This window comes from Sus scrofa, chromosome 14, assembly GCF_054392235.1.
Source record: "Sus scrofa isolate SSC_HxYL_T2T_F1_AM1 chromosome 14, Sscrofa_HxYL_maternal_Yorkshire_Landrace_v2.0, whole genome shotgun sequence".
NCBI lineage: Eukaryota > Metazoa > Chordata > Mammalia > Artiodactyla > Suidae > Sus > Sus scrofa.
Window position 1 is genome coordinate 40,547,952 of NC_139396.1, and position 25,464 is coordinate 40,573,415.

General features: G+C 36.2%; 1 protein-coding gene across 17 annotated transcripts in view; it reads right to left on the reverse strand.

The window, feature by feature from the left end:
* The window catches only part of LOC110256746 (uncharacterized), a 437,041-nt gene that overhangs the window by 55,107 nt on the left and 356,470 nt on the right, over nucleotides 1-25,464 (reverse strand). The window contains exon 3 of one of the 17 annotated variants that reach the window (XR_014826582.1): nucleotides 5,825-5,906. The exons of the other annotated variants lie outside the window; for them this stretch is intronic. The gene's annotated coding sequence lies outside the window, so the exon portion shown is untranslated. The remainder of the gene's footprint in view (nucleotides 1-5,824; nucleotides 5,907-25,464) is intronic. 17 annotated transcript variants of the gene reach the window in all.

The window sequence follows — 25,464 nt, forward strand, 5'->3', positions numbered from 1 at the left end:
TTAGGTTGTTACCATGTCTTCACTGTTGTAAAGAGTGCTGAAATGAACATTGGAGTACACGTATCTTTTCGAGTCATTGATTTCTATGGATAGATGCTGAGCAGTGGGATTGCTGGATCAAATGGTAATTCTGTTTTTAGTTTTCTAAGGAATCCCCATACTTTTTTCCATGGTGGTTGCACCAATTTACATTACAACCAACAGTGTCTGAGGGTTCCCTTTTCTCCACACCCTCTCCAGCATTTATTGTTTGTAGACCTTTTGATGATGGCCATTCTGACTGGTGTAAGGTGGTACCTCATAGTGGTTTTGATTTGCATTTCTCTAATAATGAGTGATGTTGAACATCTTTTCATGTGTTTTTTGGCCAACTGTATGTCTTTGGAGAACTATTTGTTTAGATCTTCTGACCATTTTTTGATGGGTTGTTTGTTTTTTTGGTATTGAGCTGAAGAAGGTGTTTATAAATTTTGGAGATTAATACCTTGTAAGTCACTTCATCTGTAAATATTTTCTCCAGTTCTGTGGGTTCTCTTTTTGTTTTGCTTAGGGTTTCCTTTGCTGTACAGAAACTTCTAAGTTTACTTAAGCCCCATTTGTTTATTTTTGTTCTTATTGACATTACTATAGGAGATGGATCTGAGAAAATATTCCTGCGGTTTATGTGAGAGACTGTTTGGCCTACATTTTCCTATAAGAGTTTTATAGTAGCTGGTCTTATATCTAGGTCTTTAACCCATTTTGAGTTTATTTTTATGTATGGTGTTAGAAAGTGTTCTAATTTTATCCTTTTACTTGTGTGTCCAGTATTCCAAGAACCACTTATTGAATGGGCTATGTTTTCTCCATTGTATATTCTTGCCTCCTTTGTCATAAATTAGTTTACTGTAGGTGTGTGGGTTTAATTCTGGGCTTTCTATCCTGTTCCACTGATAAACATTTCTGTATTTGTGCCAGTACCATATGATTTTGATGACTGTAGCTTTGTAGTATAGTCTGAAGTCAGGGAGCCTGATTCCTCCAGCTCAATTTTTCCTTCTCAGTATGTCTTTGGCTATTCTTTGTCTTTTGTGCTTCAAAACAAACTTTAAGATATTTTCTTTTAGTTTGGTGAAAAAAATGTCCTTGGTACTTTAGATATGTATTGCATTAAATCTGTAGAATACCTTGGGTAGCATATTCATTTTTATAGTATTGATTCTTCCAATCCAAGAGCATGGTACATCTTCCCATCTGTTTGTGTCATTTTTGTTTTCTTTCATTGGTGTCTTACACTTTTCAGAGTACAGATCTTTTGTCTCCTTAAGTAGGTTTATTCTGAAGTATTTTAATCTTTTGGATGTGATGGCAAATGGGTTTCCCTGATTTCTCTTTCTGATCTTTCATTGTTAGTATATAGAAATGCAGTCAATTTCTGTGTATTAATTTTGTATCCTGTGACTGCCAAATTCATTGATGAGCTCTAACAGTTTTCTGGTAGCATCATTAGGATTTTCTAGGTATAGTATCATGTCATCTGCAAATAGTGATAGTTTTAATTTTCCTTTCCAATTTATTAATTTTGTCTCTTTTTCTTCTCTGTTTGCCATGGCTAGGACTTCTAAAACTATGTTGAATAGTGGTGAGAGCAGACACCCTTCTCTTGTTGCTGATCTCAGCAGCAATTCTTTCAGCTTTTCACCATTGAAAATTATGTTAGCTGTGGGTTTGTCATATATGGCCTTTATTATGTTTAGGTAATTTCCCAAAATGCCCATCTTCTGAAGGGTTATTATCAGAAATGGGTGTTGGATTTTGTGAAAGTCTTTTTCTGAAACTATTGAGAGGATCATATGGTTTTTATTCTTAAGTTTGTTAACGTGGTATATCAGAATGATTGCTTTGCAGATATGGAAGAACACTTGCATCCCTGAGATAAATCCCACTTGATCATGATGTACAATCCTTTTAATGTATTGTTGGATTTGGTTCGCCAGTATTTTGCTGAAGATTTTTGCATCTATGTTCATCAGTGAAATTGGCCTATAATTTTCTTTTTTCATGGTACCTTTGGTTTTGGTATCAAGGTAAAGGTGGCCTCATAGAATGAGTTTGGAAATTTTCCTTCCTCTGCAATTTTTTTGAATAGTTTCTGAAGAGTAGGTGTTATGTCTTCTCCAAAGGTTGGATAGAATTTGCCTATGAAGCCATCTGGTCCTGGACTTTTGTTTGTTGGAAGTTTTTAATCACAGTTTCAATTTATGTACTTGTGACTGATCTGATCATCTTTTCTATTTCATCTTGGTTTAGTATTGGAAGATTGTACTTTTCCAAGAATTTGTCCATTTCTTCTAGGTTGTCTGTTTTATTGGCATATAGTTGCATGCAGTAGTCTCTTATGCTCCTTTGCATTTCTGTGATGTCCATTGTTACTTCTCCTTTCTCATTTCTAATTTTATTGATATGAGTCCTCTCTCTTTTTTTCTTGATAAGTCTGGCTAAGGATTCATCAGTTTTGTTGATCTTTTCAAAGAATCAGCTTTAAGTTTCATTGATCTTTTCTATGGTTTTCTTCATTTCCATTTCATTGATTTCTGCTCTGATCTTTATGATTTCTTTTCTTCTGCTAACTTTAGGTCTTGTCTGTTCTCTCTCTAGCTGCCTTAGATGTAAAGTTAGGTTGTTTATTTGAGCTTTTTCTTGTTTTCTGTGGTAGACTTGTATTGATATAAACTTGCCTCTTAGAACGGCTTTTGCTACATCCCATAGGTTTGAAGTGTCTTATCTTTATTGTCATTTTCTTCTAGGTATTTTTTAACTTCCTCTTTGATTTCTTCAGTGATCCATTGGTTGTTTAGTAGCATGTTGTTTAGTCTCCACGTGTTTGTGTTTTTTGCAGTTTTTTCAAGTTGTTGATTTCCAGTCATATAGCATTGTGGTCAGAAAAGGTCCTTGATATGATTTCAGTTTTCTTAAAGTTATTGAGGCTTGATTTGTGGCCCAGAATGAGATCAATCCTAGAAGATGTTCTGTGTGCACTTGAGAAGAATGTGTATTCTGCTGCTTTTGAATGGAATGTCCTATAAATATCTATTACATCCATCTGGTCTAATGTTTCATTGAGGGCCTGTGTTTCCTTGCTGATTTTCTGTCTGGATGAACTGTCCATTGCTATAAGTGTGGAGTTAAAGTCTCTCACTATTGTTGTGTTATTGTCAGTTTCTCATCTTATGGCTGTTAGCAGTTGCCTCATATACTGAGGTCATCCTATGTTGGGTGCTCATATATTTACAATTGTTATATCTTTTTCTTGGTTTGATCCTTTGATCATGATCCTTGATCATTCCTTGTCTCTTATAATATTCTTTATTTTAAGGTCTATTTTTTCTGATAGGAGTATTGCTACTCCAGCTTTCTTTTAATTCTCATTTTCATGGAATATTTTCTTCCATCCTCTCATTTTCAATTTGTATGTGTCCCTAGAAATGAAGTAGGTCTCTTGAAGACAGCATATATAGAGATCTTATTTTTGTATCCATTCAGACAGTCTCTGTCTTTTGGTTGAGGCATTTATTCCATTTACATTTAAGGTAATTATTGATATGTATGTTCTTCTTGACATTTTATTAATTGTTTTGGATTTATTTTGCTCTTTTTTCTTCCCTTCTTCTCTTGTTCTCTCTTCTTTTGTTTTTATAAATATCTTTAGTGTTGTATTTGAGTTGATTTTTCTTATTTCTGTGTGTATCAATTGCAGATTTTTGGTTTGCAGTTACCCTAAAGTTTTGATATAGGAGTGTACAGTAGAAATTTACAGAACCAACTACAATGGAAAACATAAAAATCATTAAAACAAACAAACAAATCTTAAAATCAAATCTTGGAGTTCCTGCTGTGGTACAGTGGATTAAGAATCCAACTGCAGTGGCTCAAGTTGCTGCAGAAGCAAGGGTTTGATCCCTAGCCCAGTGCAGTACATTATGAAAGATTCAGCATTGCTGCAGCTGCAGCATATGTTGCAGATACAGCTCAGATTTGATCCCTGGCCTGGGAACTTCCACATTCCATAGGGGCAGCCATAAAAAAAATCAGATCTTCTCTAGAGTTGCATAGAGTTTCTGGAAAGACTCACAAAAGGAAAGAAGGAAGTAAGTAATTTTTTGTCTTTCTTAAGCATAGTTGGAATGAAATGAGGTTGAACAGGAAACTGTGAGGCATGTTAGCCCAGAACTGACTCCCCAGCAAAGTTCAGGAAGCCTCTGTCACTGGCATCAATTAAATGGGGCAGCTCTGCAGGAAGAAGCATTGAGAAATAAAGTATAACTGATGTCCTTCATTACTATGGGAATGGATGAGATGCTTCCAGTGACAATTCCTGCTTTTCTGCCCTGATTTAAGATACATGCATGATCACAGGATGAACCACCTCTCACTTGTCCACTCTCATTCTTTAAATGCTCACAGAGAGGCCAGTTTAGCTGCCATACCCAGTTATTTTTAAAATTCCTATTTAAAGCTGCCAATTACATAGGTAATTAAGAGAAGTTACCCAAGCTTGTGGACAAATGCATTGTGTCCACTAACTCAAAGTAGGGAAGATGGGAGAAAATAACTATTGGGAAGGGCAGCTTCAGTTATTACACCTACTGTTATGACACCTGGTGTGCTAGAGTCCAGGGCTTTCTATCCCAGAGATAACACTGACATAATTCACTCTCAGCAATGGCTCATCTCAGCACATGGAGCACTGAGTCACTGTGCTTAATTGGAACAGAAAGATTATGAATGAAAGTTGGAAAGGACATCTGGGGTAGAGGGAGCTCTTTATCAGCTTATAATTTAATATTTGAACCCTTTTAATGACTTTTAATTTCCTCCTTTCAGAATCTTACCTAGAGAAACTTCTAACTCATACTGGACTTTGATTACTGGACTAGGCTTTCTGTTCTCCATGACAAATACATAGTCTACTATTTTACACATATATGGAAAATACATCATGCTTTATTTCTGAAATTGAATATAAGTATACTAAAATTTCAGTTACAAGCCAGTTTGTGTTTTAAAGCCCATGAAATAAGATATCAGGATCTATTCTCTTTTAAAGAAAAATGATGTTACCAGAAATTAAAACATGCTATTTCTAATAGCTTTATTTTTCTTGTATTCACACAGAGCTCCTTTGAATGTCTATGAAAATCAGATTAATAAGCATGGAAATAAAACACCTCTCTAAATTCATAGTTCATTTTCAGCCTTATGTTTGAGGACACAGAAGACTTATTACTACTCTGCCTTGGATCATTTATGAAATTACACACTGTATGTGTTCAGGGCCCCTGTTCATTGAATAATAGTTATATCTATATAACAGCTTATAGGCTTCATACATAACACCTTTTATTTTTCTTTTTATGTGCATTCCCAGGCCAGGGGTTGAATCAGAGCCTCAGCCTCAGCCTATCCCACAGTCAGAGCAATACCAGATCTGAGCCACATCTGTGACCTACACTGCATCTTATAGCAATGCCCAGATCCTTAACCCACTGAGCAAGGCCAGGGACCAAACCCACATCATCACAGAGACTATGTTGGGTTCTTAACCCACTGAGCCACAATGCAAACTCTCTTATCACCTTTTCTTAATATGATTGATCCAGAGAGTTAGGGAGAACCAGCCCAAATTTAACTTCATTTTTAATTACCTCATCTGAAAAATGAGGATCTCATAAGATGGTGTGTGCCCTAGAGATCTACAGTGCCACTTTAAAGGGATAACCTATCTCTAGAACCCTGTATCAGGTACGGAATCCATCAGGTAGTCCATGAGTGTCAGGGAGCTTACCAGTAGCACCAAGAAGGCTTCCAGTAATCCCTTGACTGTTCCCATCTCTGGTTATCATGCCCATGATAAGCTGTTCTTCCTTCTGTACCCAGTGTAAATTTTATGGATAATCAGTAGAATCACATTCTCAAATTTTTGACCATCTCCAACTTCATTATACCCACAATTCTTATTCTATCCAACTTTCTTCCTACTACATTCATGTCTGCCGCATGTAACTGGATGGGAATAGACACATAGACACACACACACACTCACACACACACACACACACACACACACACACACACACTCTACACACATTCTAATTTGTCTAACATCAAATTTACACCCATGAATCCATCATTCAAGGGCCCAGTAATCTGCACACATTTCCTGAGTCACTTCATGCTCCACACAATGAAACAACCATTTTACACCTCCTCCATGAAAATCTTAACCCGTCCTCAATATTCTCACTTTTCTTCAGATATTTGCTCAAGTGTCAGCTTCCTGATGACCATTCTCTGATGCTGACGGAACTCTAATCCTCCCCAAGCCCCAGAATCCATCCTCTATCCTCCCAGCCTTGCTCAGTTTTCCCCCCAGCATCTCCCCACTTCTAACTTTCCCTATAATGTACTTATTTGCAATCTCCTTGAGGAGCTTAAACCCAAAGCCTCTGGCTATGTCTCACTGTAATGCCCCTTCCCCGACCTTGACCAGTCTGGGCTGCTCACCCCCTACTAGGGAAGGAATGTTGCACCAGGCCACCATATAACCTGTTCCCTATGCAAATAAGGTATCCTGCTTAAGACCAATCAGAAGATCAAATTGGGTCTCCACTCAGGCCACATTGTGGGGTATAAAAACTATTGCAGAGTGAGTCATGCCCTCTTTTTTAACCAGCATGCACATAAGTCCTCTCTCCCTCTCTGAAAAATGTACTTTCAAATTTATCAATTTGTACAATGTACACCATTTCAATGCTTTGTTACAGTGAGACAGGTACCAAGGAAACTCTGATGGTATCACAATCACTAATCACTTTGAGCTTAAGGGGGTTTTCTTTGTTTGTTGCTTATAAAATAAAAATGTTTTTGAATTTAGTTACATTTGGTCTCAATTTCAACAATTTCTACATTCTCATTTTATAAATAGTTTCCAATCTCAGGCATCTGTTTTTTGACCCAAGATCTTTATCAAGATAAGTTATATGACCAGTAGAGAATCTAAAAACTCCTGGAATCTATAGTTTCCTATAAACTCCAAAATGCTACCTATAAAACCTAAATTATGTTTGTTAAAAGTTAATACCATCTCAGTAGTGTTCTATAGGACATTTAAGTTAGCTTACTTGTGAATTCATCTTTAATAAATACTTTTATGGAAAAGATGAGATGAGGCCAAGTCTAAGAGTTTCTTCCAATGAGAAGAATATGGTATAGGAAGATAAACTAGAAAAAAATTTAACTGTATCACTTGGGGGTTTTAGTAAAAGAACTAAAAGGTGGAGCCCAGTGTGTCTAGTTGATGCAGAGGACAAATTTGCTCCATGAACCAGGTGGCACCAGGGAGCCTGGATCAAGTGATCTGGGTGGGGTCAGCACATAGCCTCTCCAGGAGCCTGCCCACTTGACTCTGATATGACTCACTGCCTAGCACCTGACACAGACCCAGCTGCAAAAATCTGCACCCAGCATCCACGATAAACAGAATGTGTCTACACCATCTTAGTCATATCAGTTCTCCCCAGCAGACCCTGTTCTCTCTTCTCACTTCAAAATCACTTTGTCTCCTGAAGGGTAGGGCCCAAGTCACATGTCTGAGCTAATTAATGGCATCACATAGACTATGGAACAAAAGATGAATGATTTCTAAGGTCCTTTTCTGATTAAAAAAGCCATAAATCACTAAAGCATGGCTTCAGTAGATATTAATCACATATGCAAAAATTGTGACCCCCAAATTAACTGCTTTCCTCACTGTACTGATTTTTTAGGACAAAATAGCTTTACCTCTCCCAGTCATGCTATATTTACAAATAAAAATATTTTATCACTTTAAAATTAGCTTTTGCGTGCACATGGGATACAGGAGTGCATTCTTTTTAAAAACACAAAAAAAAACAAACAAATTAAACAACAACAACCTAGATTGGACCTAATCAATTCCACAGCAAAGGAGAACATGAGCAAAATGAAAAGACAACCTATGGAATGGAGGAAAATATTTCCAAATGATGCAACCCACAAGGGCTTAATTTCCAAAAGATACAAATAGCTCATACAACTAAATAATAACAACAACAAAAACAACCCAATCAAAAAATAGGCAGAAGACCCAAAAAGACATTTCTACAAAGAATACAAAGAAATGACCAATAGGCACATGAAAAGATGATCAACATCACTAATTATTAGAGAAATGCAAATCAAAACTATGAGATACCACACACACTGGTCAGAATGGCCATCATCAAAAAGACTACAAATAATGAATGCTGCAGAGGCTGTGGAAAAAAGGATCCTGCCTACAATTATGATAGAACTGTAAATTTTTGTAGCCACTATGGAAAATAGTATGGAGTTTCCTCAAAAAAACAAAAATAGAATTACCAAATGATCCATGATTCCCCCTCCTTGGCATATATCTGGATAAAACTTTCACTGAAGAAGAACATCACCTCTATGTTATTGCAGCACTATTCACAATTGCCAAGACATGGAAACAACCTAAATGTCCATCAACAGATGAATGTATAAAGAAGACGTGGTGCATATATATAATGGAATACTACTCAGTCATATAAAAGAACAAATGAATGCTATTTGCAGCAACATGGACCTAGAGATTAACACTAAGTTAAGTAGGTCAGAAAGAGAAAGACAAATTCCATATGATATCACTTATACATGGCATCTAAAATATGACTTAAATGAACCTATTTATGAAATAGAAACAGACTCACAGATATAGAGACCAGATGTGTAGTTGCCAAGGGGAAGGTGTTGGAGGAGTGATAGAGTGGGAGGTTGAGTTAGCAGATATAAGCTTCTATACACAGAATTAGATAAACAATAATATGCTCCTACTGCATAGCACAGGGAGCTATATTCAGTACCCCAGGATAAGCCACAAAGGAAAAGAATATTTTAAAAAGATTATAGATTAAGCCCTTATCATTTCATAACTTGCAACTATTTTCTCCCATTTCATAGGTTATCTTTTTGGGTTTTTTATGGTTTCCTTTGCTGTTCAAAAGCTTGTTTTGATTAGGTCCCAATGGTTTATTTTTATTTTATTTCTACTGCCTTGTGAGATTTACCTAAGAAAACATTTGTACAGCTGATGTCAGAGAATGTTTTACCTATGTTCCCTTCTAGGAGTTTTATGGTATCATGTCTTATGTTTAATCCTTTAACCCACTTTGAGTTTATTTTCGTGCATGGTATGAGGGTATGTTCTAGTGTCATCAATTTACATGCAGCTGTCCAGTTTTGCCAGCAAAACTTGCTTTTTGCCACTTTACAATCTCGCCTCCTTTGTTAAAGATTAATTGACCATAGGCGTCTGACTTTATTTCTGGGTTCTCTATTCTGTAACATTGATCCACATGTCTGTTTTTGTTTCAGTACCACACTGTCTTGATTACTGTAGCTTTGTAATATTGCCTAAAGTCTGGAAGAGTTATACCTCTTGCTTTGTTTTGTTTTGCCTCAGGATTGCTTTGGCAATTCTGGGTCTTTTATGGTTTCATATAATTTGTTCTCGTTCTGTGAAAGATGTCATGGGAAATTTGATAGGGATTGTATTAAATTGCTTTGGGTAGTATGTCCATTTTAACAATATTAATTGCTTTGGGTATTATGTCCATTTTAACAGTATTAATTCTTCCAATCCATGAGCATCTTTCCATTTCTTTGAATCCGCTTTAAATTCTTTGATTAATGTTTTATAGTTCTCAGCATATAAATCTTTCATCACCTTCATCTGATTTAATCCTAGGTATTTAATTTTTGTGGGTGCAATTTTGGAGAAAATAGGTACAAATGACACAAAAGACGAGGGCTTATTCTCCAAAATATACAAACAACTCTACAACAAAGAAACAACCCAATCAAAAAATAGGCAGAAGGCCTAAATAGACGTTTCTCCAAAAAAAAGACATGAAGATGGCCAATAAGCAAATGAAAAAATGCTTAACATCACTAATTATTAGAGAAATGCAAATAAAAACTACAGTGAGGTACTACCTTACACCAGCCAGAATGGCCATCATTAATAAGTCTACAAATAAATGCTAGTGAGGGTGTAGAGAAAAGGGAATCCTCCTTCACTACTGGTGAGAATGTAAATTTGTACAATCACTATGAAAAACAGTAGGGAGTTTTCTCAGAAAACTGAATATAGAACTATGATATGATCCAGCAATTCCACTCCTGGGCATCTATCCAGGCAAAATTATAATTCAAAAAGATATATGCACCCATATATACATAACAACACTATTCACAATAGCCAAGACTTGGAAATAATCTAAGTGTCCATTGACATATGAATTGATTAAGATGGTGTGGTACATATACACAAAGGAATATTACTCAGCCATAAAAAAGAATAAAATAATGCTAATTGTAGCAACTTGGATGCAACTAGAAATTCTCATACAAGTGAAGTCAGAAAGACAAACACCATATGATATCACTTATATGTGAAATCTAAAATGTGGCACAAATGAACATATCTACAAAACAGAAATAGAATCCCAGACATGGAGAAAAGATGTGATTTCCACAGGGTGGGAAGGGATGTACTAGGAGTTTGGTGTTAGCAGATGTAAACTGTTATATTTAGAATGGATAAGCAATATGGTACTGCTGTACAGCACAGGGAACTATATCCAGTCTCTTGGAATAGACAATGACAGAAGATAATATGAGGGAAAAAAGTATATATATATGTGTGTGTATATATTTATATATACACACACATATACACACACATATATATACACATATGTATATATAAACACACACATATATATACACACATACACACATATATGTGTGTATATATATACACACACACATACATATATATATAAATGACTCAGGCACTTTGTTGTAGAGCAGAAATTGACGCAACGTTGTAAATAAATTATACTTTAATTTTTAAAAATTTTAAGGAGTTCCCATTGTGGCTCAGTGGAAACGAACCTGACTAGTATCCATAAGGATGCAGGTTAAATCCCTGGCTTCACTCAGTGGGTTAAGGGTCTGGCCTTGTCATGAGCTCTGATGTAGGTTGCAGATGTGGCTCAGATCCCACATTGTTGTGGCTGTGGCTTAGGCAAGCAGCTACAGCTCCAATTCAACCCCTAGCCTGGGAATCTCCATGTGCCGCAAGTGCAGCCCTAAAAAAAAAAAAAAAAAAAAAAGGCAAAAGACAAAAAAAATTCAGAAGAATGTATATATGTATAACTGAATAAATTTGCTGTGCAGGAATTAACACAACATTGTAAATTAACTATACTTCAATAAAATTTTAAATAAAAAATAAAATAGGAGTTCCCATTGTGGCTCAGTGGTTAACAAATCCGACTAAGAACCATGAGGTTGCAGGTTTGACCCCTGGCCTTGTTCAGTGGGTTAAGGATCCAGTGATTCCATGAGCTGTGGTGTAGGTCGCAGACGTGGCTCAGATCCCATGTTGCCATGGCTCTGGCATAGGCCAGCCGGCCTCTACAGCTCCGATTAGACCCCTAGCCTGGGAAACTCCGTATGCCATGGGTGCAGCCCTAGAAAAGACAAATAATAATAATAATAATAATAATGAAATAAAAACAAGGAATAATGTTGCTGTCACCTTTGCTCATCATATTCATCATGGCCTCTTCTTCCCACATTGATGGAAACAACCATCACCAACTGGGTGGGTTTCCTTCTAGAGAGCTTCCATTCTCAGTTCTCTGAGGATCTGAGCAACAGAGCTCGTAGTTAATTTTATGGCTGAATTAGGCAAGTATTGAATTAAAATATATATATATATATAGAGAGAGAGAGAGACTCTTTAAAAAGAGGGATTTTCTAAAAAATGTTGACTATTTCACACTAAATTAAATACTAATACTAGATACTAAAATAGTAATAATAAATTACAGATTTTATAACACTGAAAAGTGAGTATTACTACATTTAGTAAATCATCGGAGTTTAAAAAGGCACATTGTCCTGAAATCTCATTTCAGAAAAATAAAGCCTTCTAAAACTCAAGAAAATTATTCTCTTTTTGTAGAATGCTTTAATTTACCATTATGTTTAAAAATCAAATCTGTAATTCAGATAAGCCATTTATTTAAGTAATCATGCAGAGAAAAAAAAAAAACACTGATACCATAAGATAGTGCCAATTTAACAAACTTGCAGATGACATCATAAAGGCATTTCCTTGGGGGATCTGCAGTAAATCATGTGTACAAAAAGCACTGTCTTATTTCAGAATGCTGGTGGGAAATTCTACATATTTTATTCTTGCTGTGTGTTGTATTCCATGGGTTACCATTCTGACAACAGAGAGTGGGAATTGCAACTTATCGATTGTAGAAATTAACTGAAAGCCATTTGATGATGCACAGCTAAGAGTGTTCTGTGCAAGATGAATAAAATGTGGTGGAACTGTAGTCGGACAGCAGATCAGGTGCACCAGCTATGACAGATCACTTAATCTTGCTCTACCTCCATGCTCTTAGTGTTAATTTTAAAATGACTATGAAAGTAAGGGGACATAAATTATGAAATTGTGAAAAGTAGATGAATTAATCCATGTGAAATGTCTACAACAGTCTTTGGTATATACTAAGACATCAATAAATGTCATTTATTATTATTACCATGTTAATATTATTGCTGTGGTTATTATAAGTAGTTTTCTATGACTGAAAAGATTTCTTTCACAAGCTTATGTATCTAATGGCTGAAACTTGGCTTTGCATATCTATAGTTTGAATGCTCAATGTTCTCAAGTTCAAAAGTTTTAGTTATAACTTCTAGAATTTCTCCTGATATGTGCTTATATTATAGCCTTTAAGCCAAAAATATTTGCAATTCATACAGTCTATGTTTTTTTCTAAGATCTTCTCTCTCTCTTTTTGGCTTAAACTCCTATCCAAAACTCCAGGTAAAATACCCTTCTTTAAGTATTCGATAAATGCAAATCAAAACTACAATGAGGTACCACTTCACACTGGTCAGAATGTCCATCATTAGTTAGTCAACAAATAACAAATGCTAAAGGGTGTGTGGAGAAAAGGGAACCCTCCTATACTGTTGGTAGGAATGTAAATTGGTACAACCACTATGGAAAACAGTGTGGAGACACCTTAAAAAACTAAATATAGAATTACTACATGATCCAGCAATCCCACTCCTGGGCATATATCCAGACAAAACTTTCATTGAAAAAGATACATGCACCACCTACATTCATTGCAGCACTATTCATAATAGTGAAGACATGGAAATAACCTAAATGTCCATCAATAGATGAATGGATAAAGATGTGCATATACAATGGAATACTATTAAGCCATTTAAAAAGAACAAAATAATGCCATTTGCAGCAACATGGATGGAACTAGAGACTCTCATACTAAGTGAAGTATGTCAGAAAGAGAAAGACAAATGCCATATGATATAACTTATAGGTGGAATCTAATATATGGCACAAATGAAGCTATCTACAGAAAAACAAACTCATGGACTTGGAGAATGGACTTGTGGTTGCCAAGGGGAAGGAGGATGCAGTGCAGTAGACTAGGAGTTTGGGGTTAGTAGATGCAAACTATAGCACTTGAAGTGGATAAGCAATGGGATCCTGCTGCAGAGGACAGGAAACTATATCCAGTCACTTGTGATGGAACATGATGGTGGATAATGTCAGAAAAAGAATGTACATATATGTATAACTGGGTCACTTTACAGCAGAAATTGAAAGAACATTGTAAATCAACCATATTAAGAAATATTTTTTAAATTAAGGCTGTGGGGAAAAAGATGAGAAACTTAAAGAGTGCAAGAGAATGAAGCAGGCAAACCAGAAAGAAGCCAAGAAATGCAGAAAAGAGAATGACAGTGTGTCTTTGCAGGGATGGAGAGAGGATTCTAGATTATTGACTTTCCAATCCAGTCGCCAAGAAATATGCATTAACTTCATTTCCTGCACTGGAGTTGTCATGTACTTTCAGAGGACCAAGAACATGAAGCTGAGGTGCGCTTCACTGGACAGATTAAATAAAGTACTGGGTTTCATTCTGGCAAATTTAGGATCTATGCATCCCAAACAGGATCTCACAGCCATTTATGCTACTTTTATTTCATTTATTTATATCAATTTAAAAAATTATTTTTGTTGTTTTTATTAAAGTACAGTTTCTGTCAATATTGTATAAGTTACAGGTATATACTATAGTGATTCACAATTTTTAATGGTTACACTCCATTCGTAGTTATTATAAAATATTTGTTCTACTCCTCATGTTGTACAATATATGCTTGCAGCTTATTCTATACCTAATAGTTTGTACTTCTTAATCCTCTTCCCTTATATTGCCCCTTCCCCTTCCCTCTCCCTACTAGTAACCACTAGTTTGTTCTCTGTAACTGTGAGTCTTCTTTTTTCCTGTTATATTCACTAGTTGGCTATATTTTTTAGATTTCACATACAAGTGATATGAGACAGTATTTTTTTCTTCTCTCTCTGACTTATTTCACTTACTGTAATGCCCTCCAGGTCTGTCCATGTTGCTACTGATGACAAACTTTCACTCTTTTTATGACTGAGTAATATTTCAATCTATATATGTACCACATCTTCATCCATTTTTCCATTGAAGGACACTCAGACTGCCTCCATACTTCATATGATCATATGACCCTTGTGATCGTCTCAATAGATGCAGAAAATGCTTTTGATAAAATTTAACACCCATTTCCAATAAAAATTCTTCAGAAAGTGATCATAGAATAAATCTACATCAAGAAAATAAAGGCCAAATATGACAAATCCAGAGTTAACATCATTCTCAATGGTGAAAAGCTAAAAGCAATTCCACTAAGATCACAAACAAGACAAAGATGTACACTCTTGACACTTTTATTCAATATAGATTTGGAAGTCCTAGCCACAGCAAACATAGGAGAATAATTAAAAGGAATCCAAATTAGAAGGAAAGAAGTAAATCTGTCCCTGTTTGCAGATGACATGATGCTATACATAGAAAATCCTAAAGACGCTACAATGAATTTGATGAAATGGCAGGATACAATATTAATATACTGGAATTTGTTGCATTCCTATACACTCACAATAAAATGTCATAAAGGGTTTCCCAGTTTTCCACCCTCCCTGTAAAACATCAATCTAAAACTGAACACCTAGTAAAATGAATACATTCTGCCTCTCCCCAAATGTCTTCTATCACATTTCCTTTCTTCCAGTTAGCGTCTTTTCTGATGTGTTATTTTTGTAAATCTTGCTGGTAGAGAAGGGGGTTGGGTGATCCGTGTTGCAGATAAGGGTTCCCCCTTCCTAGACTGCTCTTGATAATTTCCAGTATCTTTCTCATCCATATCTGACCTGTGTTCATCTTTGTATCACTTCTGGAAAGCTTATTTCTACTGATACTGTATTCACTCAATTTATTTTTCAAATAGATACTCTTACACTTATAATATCATTATACTTAAAACATTCTGTTTCATCTAATTAGTCATCAACTTAGTAGAATTATTAAGTTTAATAGACATAATATATATTCTCTCATCTAAGTCTTTAATTAACACAACAAAGAAAACAATACTGCCACCAACGTTACTTTACTGCATTTTAGTTATTCCTTTATTTTTCAATTATTCAGAATACACTTTTAAATTTTGTTTTCCTGAGACTCACACCTACTTAAATCTACTTTGATCAACACAATATTTCTACCATGTTTTGATAAACATCATGTGAGATAAAATCTTTAGCCTCACTAAGGCAAAATCATATTATTTTCTGCTCCTGTCCCTTAGCTTCTGGGGCAATCACTTTCAGATAAAATAAACCAACTCAAGTTGACAGAACTTGTCTGCTTAGATGAATTATTGCAATAATATATAACATAATGCCAAGTTCAAAGGCCACTTTTACTCTCATCCAGGCTCCTTTTCCCTCAGGGTTTCTACACTTGCCCTTTTTCAGTCTTTAAACATTACCCTCATTGTTGGGAAATTCTCAGAAGTAATGCACAGATTTTGCCAGTGATTACAGCCAATTCTTCACGTGCCAGGACCACAGCTGGTATGATGTAGAACGTGCTTAATAATCCCACCTATTTAATCACGGACACCAAGGTTAGATGTCACTAGAACAGCTAGCAAAATTTAATGATTTTCCAAGTGAAGCCAAGAGTTTTAAGAGTAATTTTTTAAAAGTCTTTTCTTTTAAAAGAACTCCCCTTTTCCATCATCATTTTTAAGCATCTCGGCTTATTTTTGTGACTAAAGACTTTTGTACATTCATTTATTTCTTATGTAAACTGCATCCTCTTTGTTTCCTGTGCCTACACAGCTGTTCAAGGGGTTCCATTCAACCTCTGAGAGCAGAAGATGTCAAATTTCTCTCATAAATAATGGTGGGTAATACACCAAGGCATTTAAATAGTATACACCACCCATTTTCCAGACGCCCCCACCACTTACTTCCAATAAACCTCTATTTGTCCTGGAAAAATATGTGCTATCAACTAAACTCTCACCTTGAAAGTCAGTTGTACATTTACAAAAATCATAGAACTGGCAATTTCTTAATTATCCTAGTTAGTTGATGTCTCTGCCCCCATGTTTTCATAGATTCAAATTATTGCACAAATGCAAATGGTTTAGCTCTTCAAAAGAGACTCAAGACTAGGAGGAAAACCAACAATCTCTTTTGCCAAAGCAAGCTACTCAATCACTGTTTGTAAACTGAAGAATCTCTTCTTCACACACAACCAAGTACTGCAAAAGCCCTCTTTAAATGTCTCAAAAATGGATCCATTAAAATGTGTTTTTAAAGAAAATACAATGTGCATAGTAGTGACAAAAGGGAATTACTGTTGAAGAATGATATCAAAGATGGCTCTTTTAATTTCAATATGTTATAGTGACAAATAGCCTGCAACAAAGTGAAGACATATAATTTGTCTTCTAACTTCCCCTGCCCTTTTTCTTGGCTAAACCTAGATTGAGTCAGGAATTTTAAAAAAACCTATTGATTTAATTTATGTCCTAACATATTTTAAGTCTAATGAAAGGGGAAGACTATGGGCTGTATTTTTAATGGCAGACACTTTCTACTTAATGTTTATTTTGCTCTATGAATTTATGTGTACATTGCTCCTAGTAGTTGGATTGACAATATGGATAACACAATATGGACATAGGCAATGAGTTATTCCTTAAAAGCATGAATACAGTGCTTCAAAAATTTGGATACAATTTGTCTAAAAATAATTATTTTCAAAATACTTTTTTTTTTTTTTTGGTCTTTTGTTGTTGTTGTTGTTGCTATTTCTTGGGCCGTTCCCGCGGCATATGGAGGTTCCCAGGCTAGGGGTCGAATCAGAGCCTAGCCAGAGCCACAGCAACGTGGGATCCGAACCGCGTCTGCAACCTACACCACAGCTCATGGCAACGTTGGATCGTTAACCCACTGAGCAAGGGCAGGGACCGAACCCACAACCTCATGGTTCCTAGTCAGATTCGTTAACCACTGCACCACAATGGGAACTCCTCAAAATACTTTTAAATGCATCTTTCTTGTATTTTATTCTGGCAGTTCTAAGCATTTGTAAGTGAAAAATTTAAGAATTCAGAACAAATTTAACTGTACACTAAGCATACAGTGAGTATATATGAGACAGTGATTCTAGGTAGAAATTATTTTTCTCTGTAGTCTCAAACATTCACTCAAGTGAATTTTCCAAAGTCTAGATTCAGGGGAAGCACTAGGAAAATTAACTGCAGGCATAAACTTAATCTGAATTATTATTCACTCCAGCAGATATTTTGATCACTAGCATTTTTTATCCTCTGTCTAATTAAGTGTCTCTGTTACCAAGTTTAAGTTCATACTCCTTACCTCATGACAGGCCAGTCAATCAAGAGATAAGTTGTTAAGCAATGAATAGAGACTTTATGCAGAAAGCCAGCAGACAGAGAAGATGGTGGACTAGTGTCCCAAAGAACCATCTTGCCCGGGGTAGAATTCAGTCTTCTGTTTATGCTGACAGAGAAGAGAGTAAAGTCACATATTTCCTAATTCCTGTCAGCATCTGGAGGGGATGTGTTAATGTCATCCAGCCTGCAATTACTCTCATGTGGGCCTCATCAGGATGTTTCCTGAGGGCTAACCAAGGCATTTTAGCTTAACCCTCACTCCCTGGAAGGCAGATTCCCAGATATAGGCTCTTATATATAATTTAAGCTTATAGGAAACAATCCTTTTGTGAATAGCTTGTAAGGAAATACAAAGGTTCTTCCCTATCACATCTCCAAACACAGGAAAGGAATAAGAGATAGGATTCTCACTCCAAAATCCCCCAATCCATGTATTTTACATTATTTTGGCATGTAACAACCAGAAGAAATCAATTAGAAATGGTTTATAAAAGTGATTGATGATAAAAAGAATAGGGTAGCAATGGAGTAAGAGGTTCAGACACACTTTATTTTGTATCATTCTTTTCTATTCAATTGTTTCATCACATGCATTTTTAAAGCAAATAATGTCAAAAAACAAGACTACACCATGAAAGTTCCTATCCAACAAAATGAAAATACAAATCATAGAGTTATCTATTGAGACATAGTTTATAGTTTCAAGATATTGGAAACTATCCATCTTTCTAAATAAAAGGAAAGTTTAAATAAACTATGGTAAAGCTACACAATGTACACAATGGGATACCATGCAAATATATAAAGAATTAAGATCTATAACTTCATGTGGAGTGCCTAATAGGAAAAATGACTCGGCGAGAAATGCTAAGTGCAAAAAAAATTCTGTCATGTTTCTTTTGTTTGTAAGGAATATGAGAAAATCAAAAATATATATGTATCTTCTCCATTGGGCAGAAAACCAAGGAGAGTATAAACTATTGGTTACCACCCAGGGTTGGGGGGAAAGAGAGGGGAAGAATAGAAGGAATTTGGGGAAGAACAAACACATCTCTGACAAGAGCTTTTTACAGTTCTAACCTTCAGAACTATGTAAGTGTTTCACATACTCAAAAAGAAGAAATAGGAGGAGGGTCAAGATGGCAGAGGAGTGAGGCACTGCACTCACCTTCTCCCACAGTCACATCAAAAAACACATCTACATGTAGGACGATTCACACAGCACATGTACTGAATACTGGCAAGAGAACTTAAATCTCCAAAAAGGGCAAGAAACCCTCCACATAACTTGGTAGAACGAAAGAAAAAGAGAGAGAGAGGGAAAAGGAGTCAACATGGGACTAGTACTCTGAGAGGGAGCTGTGAAAGAGAAAATAACCCACACCCTGGGAAGTCACCTAACTGATGGGGAGATCAGCTGAGATGGAGGGACCTCAAAATTGCCAAGAAAAGCACAGCACCTGGACTGAGGAGGGCAAAGAAGAGCCGCACAGATCATTTGCACCACTGCCCCTAACACCACAGCCTGAGATCCTCGGGTGGGGTCTGGGTGATGAAAATCAGGCTCTGGAGATCAGTTCCAGGAAGACAGTTAGGGTTGGCTGTATGGAGACAGCCTGAAGGACCAGCAAGCAGTGTGCCACAGGCTGGGGAGTGGAAAACCACAGGCAAGGGAACCCAGGAGTTGGTCTGGACCCACAGGAAAAGCAAGGTGCTATTGTTGAGGAGGGCAAGAAGAGGAGGGGAAGACTGCTATAAGAATCTCTTTCCCTGCACATGCACACACTCTCAGTGGGCAGGGCACCTCTGGCACAGACTACAGGTGGTAAGAGGCTACTTGTTCAGGCCACAGAAACCCAGGCACCTCTTGTATAGGCTACAGGTGGCTGGGCACCTCTTGTGTGAGCTCAGGGCAGTGGGGAGCTAAGTGTGATGCCAGCACCTCTACAGGCAGTGGGAACAAACCACAGCAGTAATCTCAGAAACCAGAGGGGACCATGGCCTGCCACCACTATGCACCTGTGAATGGGCTCCACCTGTGGCCCCAGTCACCTCAGAGGTCATCAAAAAGGGCACTGCAACCAAGCACCACCTTGTGATGCTCTCATTACACTGGGAACACACTTGCCCTGCTGGTCCACTGCCAAATGCTCCAGGCAGGGCCAACACATGCCTGATCACCGTCAATTCCCAGGACCCTGTAACTAGGAGCACCCTGTGTATAACCTATGGCATGGGCTAGGTGGGACAGAGTCCTTCTCTCATGGTCTACAGGTGGTGGGGGCAAACCAATGCAGTTATCATTGATTCCAGAGGTGGGCGTGGCCCATCACTAGGGGGTCCATGAACAGGCACCACTTGTAGCCCAAATCATCTCAGAGGGCACCACAGAGGAGGGCATTTTGACCAAACACCACCTGTTGTTGCTCTCACTCCTCTGGGAACTCACACACCCTGCCACTGCCACTGCCACTGCCAAATGCTCCAGGCACTGCCTAAATCTGCCTCAGGCTCATTACCACTTTCCTGGGCCCTGCAAATAGGAGTAGCCTGTGCCAACTTCCTGTAGGTCCTTGATACAGTCAAGAGCCCAGGAACCAGGCACTGACTACTGGTCCTTCCCATCACCTCCTTCTCCCTGGAAACACACTCAGCATGCTGTCAAGGGGATAACAGTCTACTCAAACTGAAGAAAGAGACAGCAAATATTCAAACTCCCACACAAAAAATAAGTAGCAACCCTTCACAAAATACAAAAGGTTGCACTTGCATAGAAATAGCCCTCCAAAACTACAGTAATTAGTTTCCCTAAGCTCACAGAGTAAGAAAAATATAAACAAAATGAAGAAGCTCAGGAACCATTCCAGTTAAAAGAACAGAAAAACTCACCTGAAGCAGCAAATAATGAAACAGATATCTGCAGGCTAATAGAAACTGAGTTCAAAAGGGAGATAGCAAAAATACTGAAGGAATTAAAGGTGAATATAAAGAAATTAAGAGCAGATATAAACAGTAATGCAGATTACTTTAGAAAGGAACTAGAAAATGTGAGGAACATAGAAAAATTAGAAAATTCATTTGTAGAGATGAAAACTGAGTTAAAGGCACTAAAGGGCAGAATGAATAATGCAGAGAAATGAATCAGTGATGTGGAAGATAGAATAATGGAAATCACCCAATCAGAGAGCTGACAGGAAACCAAATGAAAACATATGAAAACAATATGAGAGATACATGGGATAATATAAAGCAGACCAATCTACACATAATAGGAATTCCAGAAAAAGAAAAAGAAAAGAGGATTGAAAATATATTTGAAGAAATTATGTCTGAAAACTTTCCAAATATAAAGGAAACACTTAGGAAGATACAGGAAGAACAGAGGGCCCCAAACAAGTAGAAACCAACCAGGCCCACACAAAGATATATTGTAATAAAAATTGCAAAAGTTAAAGATAAAGAGAGGATTTTAAAGGCAGAAAAAGAAACACAAAGAGTTAATTATAAGGAAACACCCATAAGGCTATCAGCTGATTTCTCTACAAAAACACTACAGGCCAGAGAGAGTGGCAAGATATTTTCAACACACTAAAATGGAAAAATTTGCAGGCTAAAATACTCTACCCAGCAAGAATATAATTTAAAATAGAAGAGGAAATAAAGAATTTCTCCAATAAACAAAAGCTTAAAGAGTACAGCAATACTAAACCCATTCTAAAATAAATACTAAAAGGATTTCTCTAAATAAAAAAGAAGTAAGAAAAATAGGATAGAGGAAATCACAATTGGAAAGCAATCATTTAAATAAGCTAGTATACAGATCTAACAGGAAAAAAAAAACTATTGCAAAAGTTATGATAAATACAAGGAACAACAAAAGGACAAACATGAAAATGTTAAAAAAAATGACTTCAAAATTGCAGAATATGCAGAAGGAAAGTAAAATCTAGACCATCTTTTTTTAGAATGTGTTTGAGCCTATATGATTATCAGGCTAAAGCAAACAGATATAGGAAGGATTAACATACTTGAAAAACAGTGCAAATACAAATCAAAATGAAACATTACATTCAGGAAAACTAAAAAGAAAAGGACAAAAGCATAAAATAAAAGGAAATCATCCAAGCAAAACAAGAAAGAACAAAGGAGAAACATAGAATTAATGGAAAACAAGGTTTAAAATGTCAGTAATTCATTAATTACCTTAAATGTCATGGACTGAAATGCTCCAATCAAGAGAGAGAGAGAGACAGATTGAATAAAAAAGCAAGAGGCTAGAATATGCTGCCTATAAGAGACACACCTTAGGGCAAAGGACACATATAGATTGAAAGTGAGGGGATGGAAAAGATGTTTCATGCACATGGATGAGACAGGAACCAAGAGCTGTAATACTCATATCAGACAAAATAGACTTTAAAATGAAGGCCGTAAAGATAAAGAAGGATACTTTTTAATGATAAGAGGATCCATTCAAGAAGAGGATATTACAATTGTCAATATATATGCCCCTAATATACATACAACAAATGGAGCACCCAGATACCTCCAACAAATACTAACAGACATAAAATGAGAAATTGATGGGAATAAAACGAAATAATAGGAGACTTTAACACCCCACTCACATCAATGGACAGATCTTCTAGACAGAAAATCAATAAAGCAACAGAGATTCTAAAGGACACAATGGAAAAGTTAGTCTTCATTGACATTTTCAGGACAGTACATCCAAAAAAATCAGAATATACATTCTTTTCAAGTGAACATGGAACATTCTCAAGGACTGACCACATAATGGGGCACAAAACTAAATTCAACAAATTTAAGAATATAGAAATTATTTAAACTATCTTCTCTGACCACAATGGCATGAAACTAGAAATCAGCCATAGGAGAAAAAAAAATGAGAAAGAAAACTAACTACATGGAGAATAAACAACATGTTACTAAAAAAAAAAAATGGTCAATGAGGAAATCAAAATAGAAATTAAAAAACACCATGAGACAAATGATAATGAAAAAAAACCATTCAAAGTCTATGGGATGCCACAAAAGCACCTCTCAGAGGGACATTGGTAGTGATACAGGCCTTCCTCAAAAAGGAAGAAAAATCTCAAACTGACAACTTAACCCACCACCTAAATGAATTAGAAAAAGACAAACAAAACCTAAAGTCAGCAAAAGAAAGGAAACCATAAATATCACAGAGGAAATCAATAAAATAGAGACTCCAAAAATCAGTAGAAAAATATCAATAAAACAAAGAGTTGGTTCTTTTAAAGGGTATAAAAAATGGACAAGCCTCTGGCCAGACCCACCAAGAAGAGGAGAGAAAAAAATCCAAATAAACAAATTAAGAAATGAAAAAGGAGAAATTTGATAGATACTGCAGAAATACAAAAAAAAGGAGAATACTATGAAAAATTATACGCCAACAAATTTGACAACCTAGAAAAAATGGATGACTGTCAAGAGACTTAGAGCCTGCCAAAACTGAACCAGAAAAAAAATGGATCAATTGAAAAGACCAATCACTAGAAATGAAACTGAATATGTCATAAAAATACTACCGACAAATAAAAGTCCAGGACCACTTGCCTTCACAGGTGAATTCTACCAAACATACAAAGAGGAACTTATACCCATCGTTTCTAAAGTTTTCCAAAAGCTTCAAGAAGGAACACTCCCAAAGACATTTTATGAAGCCATTATCTCCCTATTACCAAAATCAGACAAATATACTACCAAAAACGAAAATAGTAGGCAATATCTTTGACGAGTACAGATGCAAAAATTCCCAACAAAATTTTAGACAACCAAATCCAACAACATATAAAAAGATCATACACCATGACCAAATGGGATTCATCCCAGGTTCATAAGGATGGTACGACATATGCAAATCAATCAACATCATACACCACATTCACAAAAGAAAAGTCAAAAACCACATGATCATCTCAATAGATGCAGAAAAAGCATTTGACAAAGTCCAACATCCATTCATGACAAAAACTCCTACCAAAGTGAGTATAGAGGGAACATAACATAATAAAAAGTCATTTACGAAAACCTACAACAAATATAATATTCAATGGAGAAAAGCTGAAAGCCTTCCCACTAAAATCTGCAACAAGACAAGTTCACACACTCTCACCACTTTTATTTGACATAGTATTGGAAGTCCTAGCCACAGAAATCAGACAAACAAAAGAAATAAAAGGTATTCAAATTGGAAGAGAAGAGAAAATTGTCACTGTATGCAGAAGACATGATACTACATATAGTAAACCCTAAGGACCCAACACAAAAAACACTCAAATTGATCAAGGAATTCAGCAAAGTAGCAGGATACAAGATTAACATTCAGAAAAAGATGGCATTTCTGTATACTAACAATGAAATATTAGAAAATAAATATGAAAACACAATACCTTTTAAAATTGCACCCCCAAAAATTAAATACCTAGGAACAAACCTTATCAAGGAGGTGAAAGACTTATATGATGAGAACTATTAAACATTAATCAAGGAAATTAAAGATAAGGAAAGTTATTCCATGCCCCTGGGTTGGAAGAGTTAATATCATAAAAATGGCCATACTACCCAAAGCAATCTAAAGATTCAAAGCAATCCTTATCAAATTACCCATGACATTTTTCACAGCACTAGAACAAACAATCCAAAAATTTATATGGAACCATAAAAGACCCAGAATCGCCAAAGCAATACTGAGGAAAACCCAGGCAGGAGGAATAAATCTCCCAGACTTAAGCCAATATTACAAGGTTGCAGTAATCAAGACAGTGTGGTACTGGTACCATAACAGACACACAGACCAATGTAACAGTATAGAGAGCCCGGAAATAAACCCAGACATGTATGGTCAATTAATCTTCGACAAAGGAGGCAAGATTATAAATGGTAAAAAGATAGTATTTAATGTAAGATAAGACACCATAAAACTTCTAGGAGAGAACATAGGCAAAACATTGCCTGGCATCTACCTTACAAATGTTTTCTTAGGCCAGTCTTCCAAGGCAACAGAAGCAAAAGCAAAAATAAACCAATGGGACCTATTCAAAATGATAAGCTTTTGTGCAGCAAAGGAAACCTTAAAAAAAAAAAAAAAGACAACCTATGGGATGGGAGAAAATAGTTTCAAACAATGCAACTGGAAAGGGTTCAATCTCTAAAATACACAACTTATACAACTCAACTATAAAAAATCCAACTACCCAATTGAAAAACTGACAAACGACCTGAATATACATTTCTCCAAAGAAGTTATACAGATGCCCAACAAGCACATGAAAAAATTCAGCTTCACTGATTACTAGAGAAATGTAAATCAAAACTACTATAAGGTACCACCTCACATCTGTCAAAACGGCCATCATTAACAAGTAAACAAATAACAAACGCTGGAGAGGGTGTGGAGAAAAGAGAATGTCAATT